Source organism: Notechis scutatus, chromosome Z (assembly GCF_049901735.1).
Source record: "Notechis scutatus isolate UNSWTSFEM ecotype Mainland chromosome Z, rNotScu1.2, whole genome shotgun sequence".
Lineage (NCBI taxonomy): Eukaryota > Metazoa > Chordata > Lepidosauria > Squamata > Elapidae > Notechis > Notechis scutatus.
In genome coordinates, this window is record NC_142025.1 from 42,474,037 (window position 1) to 42,487,063 (window position 13,027).

Consider the following 13,027-nt stretch of genomic DNA (forward strand, 5'->3'; position numbering starts at 1 on the left):
TCAATTCCTGAACTGAATTGGGGATGGTGTAAATGGATCTCAGTGACTTTAGGTTTCCTCTAAGTCCTCAGCTTCAGTGTGATTTAAAATCAAATTAATTGGCCTGCCCATCATAACTTGGTATCATGAGCCTCATTTTGCCATTACACATTCATGCCTTTTCTTGACCTATCTGTCAGAAAGTCATTAGAATTGGAAACTAATTCACTGTGGCTTAGTTATAATTTTGTTGAAATTAATCCATACTACCAGGAGGGAAAACATGCCAGTTCCATAAAGTTTAATTTGAAAACAGCATCTTTCTGGTGATTGCAGTGTGAATAGATTGGGATAACATAGCAAGTTATTAGAATCTAAAATGGAAGTTGAGAACATAAGAAAGAGCCTTGTCAGCAAGTGGCTACATCAGTGTTTTTCAACCTTGGCCCTTTTAAGAGGTGTGGACTTCAATTCTTGAATTCTGGGATGTAAGTCCACATCTTTTCAGTTCTTGAATTTTGAGAAGTAAGTCCACACCTCTTAGAAAGGCCAAGGTTTAGAAACAGTGGGCTGCATATAATTAGAGAGATTATAGTCAGCCTCTAGAATTTAAAATGCCTTAAATGTAACAATGACTTAATCAGCCTTCATCAGCCTCTTGTTCTCTACAGATATGTTGAGTTGCAACTCCCAGAATTCCAGACTGATACATTTGCAGAAACTATGGCCTTTTGGCTCTTTGGTCAAAGGTATAGCTTCCTGGAGTTCATTTTCTAAAGGGTTTGTTTATTTGAAGATTACAATAATAGCATCTACAATGTATAGTTTTATTTTAGTCAAGATGCTTGAAGTAAGAGCTGTTGGACAGATGCACCTAGTTATCATCAGAGTGACAAAAATGTGCATTGTGATATCATAATGTAAGTTAGTCTCTTATATACTTGTATTTAATGTTGTAATGCAGAAACAGAACAGGCAGAGTTCGTATCACAATGCTGCTATGCGAATTTCATTATATACACGTCACACCAGAAAACCTGAGGAAAGCTAGGGAAAATTTAAATTTATCACTTATATTAAAGAGAGGAGTAGATTTGCTTTAAGAAGGCTTTTCACATTTGAATGTAGTTTCAGAATATTCTGTTATCATGCTCTTTTAGTTAATTGTAAAATCAAATGTAAAGAGCTTCAGTGAAGTTTTTTCTTATGTACATTTTATGCATTTCACTCTTTTGCTAAAGATATTTTGAGGTAATGAATTAACTGGTAGAATGGTGCAAAAGTTTGATCTGGAGATTAGATTCAAAGTGGTTTATTCTTAATTAGGGTAGAAAAAAATAAATAAACTTCAGTTTATCAATCATTTCAGATCAATGGCCCAAATTATTAATTCAAATGGGACTGGAGACAATTATCACACCCATACCAAATCTTCTGAGAGATGCAGGGCTCATCGTCCATGAAAGAATAAGATTTGACCAGGCTTTCCCTTTGCTGAGCCAAGTGCAATTCTTTCTTTTAGATTTCTCTGTTCGTATTATATAAACCTAAAATGTGGATTTTCAGCCTTGTGTTTTAGTCCCATCTTAGTCATGAAAGCTAGCTGGGTGACTTTGGGCCAATCACACTCTCTCAGCCAACCTCACAGGTGGTTGTTGTGCAGATAATAGGAGGAGGAAGGTTTGTTGGATATATTTGCTACCTTGAATTATTTATAAAAATAATAGAGTCAGGATATAAATAAAATGAAAGTAAAAAATTATGTTAACTGAACAGTAAGATATCTTCTTGTACTCTGAATATTAATTTACATATTCTTCCCTCTCATAATATCATTTTCATTTATAGAACTGCATCGTTTTGTTGTGTGCGTGGAATATTTCTCTTACATTTTCTTTTGTGCTTTTAGTTGTTTAGTTGCTGATTGTGATCACAGCAACTCCAACCCATTTATCACAATGTTGAATATATCTATTTAAGGATTAAAATGGGGTACATATTTCATTTCTTCCTTTTTAGATAAAATTTTATTTTCTTTATTTTTAATGAGATTGTGCTTATCTGAATGGGGAAGGTAAACTTGAAACCTGTAAAACACATCTCTAAACTTCATTACCAGTTGCATTATAGAAACTATTGTTACCCCATTGTTACCATTTCGCTGCCAGAAAAGCACCACAGGGCATGGAAGTCCTACATTTCTCAAATACAGATGCCAGGTAGAGTTCTTAATGGAAGATCTGGTCGCAAAGAAGGAGGCAGATCCAGGGTGAAGAATGAATAAACCAATTTGATTGCTTGTAGTGAAATATTAAGAGAATTGGTAAAATAAGCAAGATTATAGCAGATTTTGAATAAGGGACAAGACATTACTTTTTAAGTTCAAAAATGAATTTTGGAGAAAATAGACATAGAAGAAAAGGAGAAAGAAAAAAACTGTATTGAATGTATAATGATTGTAGGAAGAAGAAACTAAAAAAGTAAAGTCATGCTTTAGAAAATAGTTTAATTTCTCACTAAAGGAAGTTAAGGTGGAAGCTGCATGGGACAGAATGAAAATAATTGTGTCAGAATAATACAAATACAAATAACAGAATGATGTTTGTACGAACTAATGGGAATAATGAAAAAATTAATTGATGGAAGAATGAAGTGAAAGATACTGAGAAAAATGCATATTACTATGAAAATGAGAAAGTGATATATATGGAAGAACTGAAACAAATAAAATGCCAGAAATGCTAGTATCCAAGAAAAATGATGGAAGGAAAGTCTAGAAAATGCTATAAGAATATAGAAATGGGGTAAGGCTGCAGGTGTAGATGGTGTAACTGGAGAAATGTTAAGACACAAATATGATTTGCTTGTGGAATGTCTGAATGGCTTAATATTTGTGTGAAGACTCCTGCTTTGTCTGATAATTAGAAGAATCTGTTGTTGTTCCTCTATGAAAAAGGTTAGATGCAAAAATTAATCACATATTAAGTGTGTCTGGAAAAGTATTTGGCAAAAACTTTAATCCAAAAGGTTAAAAAAGGGAAAAAGTAACAATATTTGCAAAGTGCAGTGTAGTTTTATACTAGGCTAGGATGTTTCGGGCATTAGCTTTTTATATAATTCCCTAAAGCAGGTGTACATTTTCTATAGATGCTTTCTAGATAACACACCATTTTATTTTCAACACGTTATAATAATAGATCTATTAGTAATTTTATTGGGCATGGGAGTATATTTTAGGTATGTTTGGCCAAAATTAAAACTGTGAGATTTTTGGGGGGCACATTAATTAAAGCACAGGATAAAAGATAACAGCACATGGAGTACCTCATTTAATGTTACACCGATTTAAACAAGGCTGAATAGTTTTCTGGAATGATCCAAAGCAGTGGTGGGATTCCACATTTTTTTCTTACTGATTCTATGAGAGAGTGCTTTGCGTGTGCACACAGCACTCAAAAACCGCCCTCTGTGTCAGTGCTGGTGAGGGGAGTGGTTTTTTAGCTCAGCTGAGGCACGGCATTCTGCTCTGCCACGTGAATCAGCTGAGCTAAAAAAACAAGGGAATATAGGACAGGAAAGGGCGGGAGCAAATGGCTGGGGCCAGCCAGAGGTGGTATTTGCTGATTCTCTGAACTACTCAAAATTTCCTCCACCGGTACACCAGAACTGATCTGAATACCACCTCTGATTCAAAGACATTACAGTTATCGATCATATTTTTCAAGATAATGTTGTAATTTAAAGCAACTTTTCTCATCCTGAATTGGAATAGCAACATTAATTTAGAATGATGGGACTATAATCCAAAACCTCTGGTGGATGCCAGGATGAAGAAGGCTGTCCTTAAGACCTCAGACAGTCCTCTACCTATGACCACAATTGAGCCCAAAATTTCTGTTGTTATGTGAGACATTTGTTAAGTGAGTTTTGCCCTATTTTTATGACCTTTCTTTCCACAGTTGTTAAGTGAGTCACTGCAGTTGATAAATTAATAACCTGATTGTTGGCTTCCGGTTTTGCGCAGCTTCGGTAGTGGCAGGAATTCGCGCCTCTGCGATCCCTGCCGCGCTCGCCACCAAGGTGCCCCCCGATCTAAACAGGTCTGGGGGCTATGGCTGCCTTGTAGAGGCAGCCGAAGAGAGAGGGGATCCGGACAGAGGTTTGGGGGTAACGCAGACCCCTTTTCCAGCCGGAATAACCCCTTTTTCCTGAGGTGGTGGAGTGGCAGTCAGTAATGGCCGCCTCAAAGAAGCCTGCAGCCGGGTAAGATTTGTGCTGGAGGAAGAGGGAAGAGCTGTGGAAGTTGCTTCTGACTGGGATAAAGTTAAGAGAGAGTGCCCTGTAACCTCGAAGGCTGCTAAGGATACTTTGTTTCTAGAAAGAGATACAAGCGCAACATTTCAAAAGAGAAAGTTTTTTTTTCTTCCTTTCACTCTCCTCCCTAACGTGACAGCAGTGGAACCATAAGAGAAACCAGAATCTGTTCTGGAGGTAAATGAATATTGAAGGAGCAAGGATTTCTGAATATTCAAAGGGGGAAAAAAAAAAGAAGAATTTTTTTTTTTTTGGCTGTGAGTGGGAAGGGAGAGGGAAAAAAAATATTGGAGCAACCTGAAAATAAGGAGAAGAATGCCTAAAACTTTAAAGAGCTAATTTTAAAGAGTTATTAAACAGCAATAAGACTTCCTAAAGATATATTTTAAAGAGAACTTTGTGATCAAACTTTATCCCAAAAAGAGAAAGTGGAAAAAGAGAAAGTATTAAAAAGAATCAGCTGATTGGACTGTTTGATGACTTTGGATTTTATGAGAATTATTTCAGACTAAAAGCACTTGGGTGGTTGTTTTGAAAAAAAAATTTCTCTGTACAATGGCATCAGTTGTGGATGAACTAGAACTTATACACCAAAAATATGAAAGAGAAAAGCAAGAAGGGAAAGATGTCTTTGGCACTCTTTTTCAGTTTATAGAAATGGCGGTCTGTGCTTATGTAAAATCGTATGAGCAGGATAAAGAAGAAGCCATTTTTGAAGAACAAGTGACTTTGGTTGGGGAAGAAAAGAAGGAGGAGAAAAAGGAGAAGAAGACTTTAAGACCTGGGAAAACAATCCAAAAAGAGAAGAATAAGGTGAAAAGGGGATATCGTGTTAGGAAACAACAGAAAGGGGGAAAACAGGATAAAAGGGAGGTGGAGAGACAAGGGGGTAAAGAGGATAAGGAGAAGAAGAAGCAAGGGAGAAAGGAAGGGATGAGAAGCTTCAATGGTGGGGAGCAAAATGCAAAAACAAAAGTTTTTTAGAGATAATGGATAGATTTTATTGGAAAAGGGATTCTAGAAGGGTACATAAGATTGCATTTTTATATTTGTATTTAGAAATAATTATAGAAGACTGGAAATAATATGCAATTTAAAATGTGATAAAATATTTAGTATAATTCAGTTAAATTTTTGTTAAGAGAGGGGAGTACTTTAATGAAATAATGATTTAAGATCGGTGATGTGGGGGGAATAATTTTGGAAAGTATAAGAAGTGTTCCCATAAAGGTATGATAATTAATTGAAATGGGTAAAATGTCTAAAGATATAAATGATTGTTAATACCAATGATTAGGCCATGTTATATTAGTGAAACTATTCGTGAAATGAGAGGTTTGAAGAAGGAGAGGGAACATGTAATGTAATAATGATTTATAATATGTGATGTGTGGGGCGGAATTAATATGGCAAATAGGTGCTCCCATAGAAATATGTGACCTAATTGATAAGAAATGTGCTAGATGTTTAAGATATGAATAAATATTAATATTAATGAATAGATTTCTATTGGTTTTGATGATATTGTATAATGTCAGAATGTACCAGACAGAATCCCAACGTAAGTTATGTACTTTAAATCAAGTATTATAAATATAGGGGAAAGAGACATAGGCGTCATACTCCAATCAGTGTACAGGAGAAGGTTTTTCTTTTTTTTCTTTTAAGAAGAAAGATAAACGGATAGTTGGAAATAGAACAGACAAAGAATAATAAATATTATGATTTGAATTGAGAGGAGATAAATAAAATAAAATTGAGAAAATTTAAAAGAAAGGAGAAGCTATATAGAAAAATGAAAATGTAATAAGATATGGAATGGTATGTAAAATGAATATGAATTTGAATGTGTGTCTGTACCAAGAGTTTTGACCCGGGATTAAGCAACTTTCAGAAAAGAGATCTTTTATGTTTTTATGTCTTGTATTTTTGTATGTTTTGTATGTTTTTAAAAATTAATAAAAATTTGTTCAAAAAAAATAATAACCTGATTGTTAAGTAAATGTGGCTTCCCCATTGACTTTGCTTGTCAGAAGGTCGCAAACGATGATTACATGACCCTGGGACACTGCAACGGTCATAAATACGAATTAGTTGACAAGCATGATCATGGGGATGCTGCAGAGATCATAACTGTGAAAAATCACATTTTTCAGTGCTGTTGTAATGGTTACTAAATGAACTGTTGTAAGTTGAGGACTACTTGTACTTTGATTTATCATGCTTTGTCAGTGTTATATATTTGGCTCTTGGAAGTTCTCTGGAATTCATCAACTGTCTTTCACTTAAACTAATTCTCCTTAGAGACTTTCTGTGAGATATAAAGCTTTGAAGCTGGTTTGAACATGATATTTATTCCCCGTACATTCATTCTCCCTTGTACCTTACCTTGCACCTACATGGAAAAGAGAAAGTGGAAAGTTATATGTGTAAATATTGGGGAAAGATTTATGAAGACTTAGAATAGGACCATCTCTAAATTGGCACCTTAGTAAAGCAACTATTTGCATGTCTGATTTAGAAGATGTACTACTTATAATTTCTGCTATTTGAATCAGTATTTAGATCCTTTAATTAAAAATACCCATTTAAAGATTTGGAACTTTTATGTTGGAATCTCATCCAGAGTTATATTTTTTTTTCTGATTAGTTTGTGTAGCAGTAGCTACTGATGCACCACAATTTTCCATGTCTTTAAGTGGATCCTAAGAAACATTGTTAAAAACTTATTCTAATGTGAAATTAATGTGCAGTAGGATTAATGGTTGAAAATAGTATGGAGAAACAAGTGTCCAATACATTTCTTATCTGTCTCACAGTTGAACTAGAATGATGACTCATTCCATAACTGCTTCACATATATCTATCCTTGTCAATATGGTGAAGAGGAGTTTACACTGAATTACTGCAAGGTTATGCAGTATATTTGGCAGGATATGAATAACAGACAATAAATATCTTCATTTAAAGCATGTTATCTTCCTTTAGTATATCGCATGAGCAGAATCTGTATATGATTAGAATGTTATCTATTAATAACAAACATTCTCTCCAATAGTTACTGAATCAAACAAAAGTATTTCCCATGGCATCTGATCCAAACCATTGATTTAGGACGCATTTTATACGTGATGATAACTAAATAGTAATTTAACATACAATGTGCATATAACAGTCTTTTATTTCATTGAAGTCCTACCAAATGGTGAGAAATATCTTATCATTTCCCTTAATCTTTCATTTTTTGATCAGGTGAAAAAGTACTGCAACTCTTTTTCCTGCTGTATTATTGACAATGACAACTAATTCAGCAGTACATGCATAAACAGTTTTACTTGGATCTTCTTCCAAAATTGGTAGGATTCTGTCATCATATGGCCAGCCTAAATATGTAGCAGCCCAAAAACTGCTGACCAAGTGGCTACATAGATTCATGGGTTTGAAAATGATGTTCTGTCCCTTTTCAATTTTGATTTAAGTAGCTAAAACGTCTCTTTACCTCAGTCTGGTTTACTTATTGGAGAGAGCAAACTAAGCATATTTTGTGTTGGAAGAGAACAGAGCTCTTTGTCTCATAATAGAAGTTTACACAGCTTGTAGAAAGCTATTTCCCTTCCCATTTAGATCCCATTGCTCCACTATTTCATTTTTATATTTCTTTCGCTAACCCCTTCCCTCTTTTCAAAGCACCAGATTAGTATAGTGCAATAAAGCTATGCACTGCTTCGTGCCAGCATTCCAGAAAGAAAAAGAAACACACTGATTGTAAAATGCCTGCAGGGAAAAAGAAATATTTTTTAGTTTTGTAAACTGATGTCTAACAAATAAACTATCTGTAGGATTAGCAATAGTTCTTAATGTATTCTGACCTTCAATTTGGATTGTAATGGGGTAGAGTTAATATCTTTAATCTTTGTGTGTGTGTGTGAACTTCCATAGATATAAAAAACTGTAGGAAACAGGATATTGGACCAGAAACACCTAATTCAGAAGGATTCTTCTTCCAGTGACTTTTCCCCCTTAGTAAATGAAAGTTCAGAAAAATATCACTTTTTAATAGATGTCCAAACTTATACATTATTCATGGTTCAGTTAGTTATTTGACATGATACAGTAACTATGGGTTCCTTGGGATGAAAAGCAAGCCAAAGTTTCTTTTGGCTATTTTCTAAAACCATGAGACGATGTCATTTAATGGAATGAAATTGAATGTTTGCAATATTTTTCAGTGAGGGTTTTTTAAAAATATGTGTTTTTACCTATTTTTCAAGAATTCAAATCTGCTGCTATTTTTGCAATTGCACAATGTTTAGCTTGGTATGGTAAATCCACATCTGATCATATAGCCCACATACTGTAACCCAAATAATGTTAATTTTATCTTCTCAAAATTACACGTGCTTCAAAAATTAAAGTTTTTTCTGCATGAATCTTATCTAGCTAAGCAAAAAATTATCCATGCAATCATAAACTAACACCAGAAAGCAATTATCTGAATTTCAAAAATGTTTAAGTGAGTTTCACCAAGTCTTGTTTTGATTTGTTCTTCAACATCAGCCACTGATTTGCTTCTGGGCCTCTGATATAACTCTCCCATTTCTCATGTGTATACACTCTGCTTGCTGCCTCTGTGACCTGTTTCACACATTACTCTATTGATTAGGCATGTAGGAATGCTGTGGTACTTGCATTGGTTTGTCAATGAACTTCTTTATTTCCGCTGTAGTTAGTTTGCATGTCAAAGGTGGCACATATATACCTTCAGACCAGTCCATCATCTCCAGCAGAGTGGATGCTTTGGCATAGATTAAAGGTGTTCTTCTTACATGTACAGAAAAATCTTCCAGCGTGTCATCGTCTGTACCCTCAAGTCAATTATCTTTTGCACACTAGCTCTTCTCTTTTGAATGTCATCTGAACACAAGAGTGTCTGGATTATCATTTTACTAAAAGCGTACCATGCTGAGCTCTGAATGGTTGGCAAAACAGCATCTACCACAACCTTCTTTTGCAGTTTGACTTGCTGCAGCTGGAACAACACATGACACAGGCTTTTAATCCAGAAATATTTTACTTTGATGTTGAACCAGCAAGGGTAGTACACACCAATGATGTATTCCACTATCATTCTTAAGTTTTGAATACTTTTGCCTTTAAAGCCATGTTTTGAAACCCATATTTGACAACGCCTATTTGCAGTTGTCAACCAATGTGAATGGCTTACAAGGCCAATTTCCAGAAGAGCCAGATCTGTGGGAAGTTCTTCTGTCCTTAGAATCACTTGTGTGATTCTATATCTACATGCTTGATCAGTAAAGAGATCCTTTACAACACTGTCTCTCAGTGAAACAAGAGGCTCACTAAATGATACTTTGGTGAATGAAGGACCAATGTCAAGTTCTGTTGCAGTGTCTAGCATGTTGCCAATTTTATCTGCCCATTTGTTGTTAGACAAGGTCTTCCCATCCAATTTTGTGATTACCTGTCGTAGAGGTAACTCATTTTTGTGGAATGCATATATCCACTAGATTAACTTCTAGTCAAGGTTGACCTCTACCAGTGCATGGCACTACGTTCACAGTCATTTGCAGCATCTCCTCCAATGGCCTCCAAGCTTTTGTCTATGCCATTCTTCTTTATGAACTACACCAGATTATCTGCAATTACTTGAGCAGGTTTTCTGTTTTTGACCCTTTCTCTGGAGTAAAATGATAAAGATCTCTTCCACCCAGCTCATTCACACAGAATAATGTTCTTCTTTGATGGTACTGGGGAATTGCTGATCTCACTTGTTTACTGTCAGCATAACGTTAGTTGCATCTATATAGCCATTGAAGAAGATGTGTTCTATTTCTCCCTTCTTACAAAGCTTATCAAATTCTTGATCTTCATATTTTTTCCTGGGCTCTCTTGACTTTATTGTGGTCAACTACAAATCTCTTTTCTTCTTCAGTGATCAAGCCAGCATCTATGAAGGTGGCTGTGATTATGGCAGAAGTGGTGCATAGACCAACACCATATCTTATGCTCTGCATAGTAACATTTGTTATTTCTAATCTTTTGTATTCTGTCTTTTCTTTTGAAGTAGAGAGCATGCATGTTTGGTCTAAGGCCTCTTCAAATTTCTATCACATTCTTCTTCATCTTCATTATCAGTCATCTGTCCTTCATTTTCATCATAAGAGATAATTACTCAAAATGTCTGAAATACTTCTCTGCTTATATTTAGCAAGCCTTTGTCTGTCATTGTCTTGTTACGTTTGCCTTTTTATAGTTGTTTTTGCTTGGGCACATCTGGCAAACCAACCTGGTGCAATCCAAAAGAACCAATCTTGTCTTTCTGACCTTTAATGAAAGCAAGTTCCTTCAATGGTATCTTCAACTCCTTAGGGCAGGTAGATTAATGTGAGTTTCTTTTTTTCAGCCAGCCAGGCAACCAAATTCAGTACACAGAACTATTTGACACTTGCAGTTGAAGATGTCAAACAGTTTGTCAAGTTTTCCAGTGAAAGTCTCTTTGACATCTAACTTTCCTCTATCAAGAGATATGTTTTTGGCTAGATCCCAGCTCTCTTGGGTCTTATTCCAGATTGTCACTTGTGAATTTACAACAGAGGTCATAAAAGAATTGTTCATTCATTTCCACTTCTCAACACTTTTGGATATGTTTCTTGCAAGACTGGCTGCTGGGGAGTTTCTAGAATCATCACTCCTTTGTTCTCTTAACAGTAGTCTATAACAGAGAATGTCTCACAATATTGGAAGTTGAGATGGTAACAAGGCTCTACCAGTCTCAATTAGGTTACTCATATGAGTGAATGTTCCCAGTCTTGTTCTATTTCTAGAAGCCATTACAGATCAGTTATTGCACTCACAGGAAATGAGGCTAGCAGTATTAAAACACTCTCAGACAAAATAACGTTTAACAAAAAGAAAAAGACAGCTGAACCTGTGAACTAAAACAAACAAAATGTTGTCCTAAAGGTACTTTTCAAGAGGCAATTGGATTTTCTGTTTTTTCTTTGAAGACGTTTTGCTTCTCATCCGAGAAGTTTCTTCAGCTCTGACTGGATGGTGGGGAAAGGAAGGACTCCCTGAAAGTTATAAAATTTGATACACCCTAGATGTGCATGACACAGAACATATCTATTAGAAATTATCAGTATTTAGATGAGGTCAATACATCTGACCTCTCAAATCCAGAAGATCAACCAGGTATTTGAAATATATTGGCTGGATATTTTACAGCTTTTTCAAATGAAAAAAAGAAAAATGTGAAATCTCCACACAATGTTGATCCTTTCCCTGCTTCAATGTTTCGTAAAGGTTGGTTCTAGAAGGTCCTCTCAGAGTGCTCAAAATCAAAATTATTTGTCAGTTTATGTTGAAAAATAATTCAATATTAAACGCTATAGCATGAGACATAGTAGTAAATGTGACAATTTTATTTTTAATATAGTAAATATTGATAGCAATAGCAATAGCTATATACCACTTCATGGCACTCTCTAAGTCAGGGGTGTCAAACTCACTGCCCATGGGCCAGATGAGTCATGTGCTGGCCACCCCCATCCCCAGTTTAGTGAAGGGGGGAAAGTTGTGATATGTCATGTGATGACATGTTGTGGTGAGTTTGACACCCCTTATCTAAGCGGTTTACTGATTCAGCATATTGCCTCCAACATCTGGGTCCTCATTTTACCACTCTTGGAAGGATGAAAGACTGAGCTAACCTTGAGCAAGGGAGAATTGAACTGCTGAACTGCTGGCAGTCAGCCCTAAGCAGAATTAGCCTGCAATATTGCATTCTAACCACTGCGCCACCATGGCTCTTGATAAGTATAAACCATACAAACAAAGGCTCTTTTGGATTCCCCCATAATTTTTAAAAGTGGAAGGAGTATTGAGAGAAAAATGTTTTAAAAATATTCCTCCAGTTGTTCCTAATTACAACACAAACATGTTCCAGTGCATCTTTTTTCTCTTTCCATCCTATTTAAGTCCACAGGTGAGACTGACTTGACAACCATGGCTATATAGTGATATCAAAATAGTACTTCCCTTTCATTCCTTACTCTAGCACCATTTCACAGTGTGGAGTGGAGGTGGGGAGGATCTGCTATATTTGTCACCCATGATATCAGAGAGAAATCAGTTGACTGCAGTGAGTAGTAACTAAAAGAACAAATAGTGGGAGGATAGGAATTGCCCACAGAAACATATTATGCAGGCCTAATTTTCTGTGATTAAATGATGAAAGTCCTATAGTCTTAGAAAGATATGCAATGAGATGGGTGGCAAACAAATTAAATAAATAAATTAAATAAATAAACATGCTTGCTTTCTCTTTCTTCAAAATAGGAACATTTACACAAAAAATGTAACCTTTCATTGTCAAATCATAGTTATTGTTTATGCATTAAAAAAAACTCTTGCTGCATGGGACATTCAGGAATATCAGAACACTGACATGGTCTGCCAAAAGTGCAGAGATGTTTGAAATGTGATGCATGAAATTTGCACTTGTTGAATTTTCAAAGAATTAAGCATACAGTTCTGTAACTATACCTTAGACAGACAAAATACAAGAGCACTACAAGAATTAAAATAACGATAGCTCAAGAGGAAACCAACACTATTTAATCCATTATTTCAAAGTATATTGTCATATGTTATTCTAAAATAATTTGAACTTAAAGAGAAACATTTCTGGATTGTAACTGGTTTAACTCTA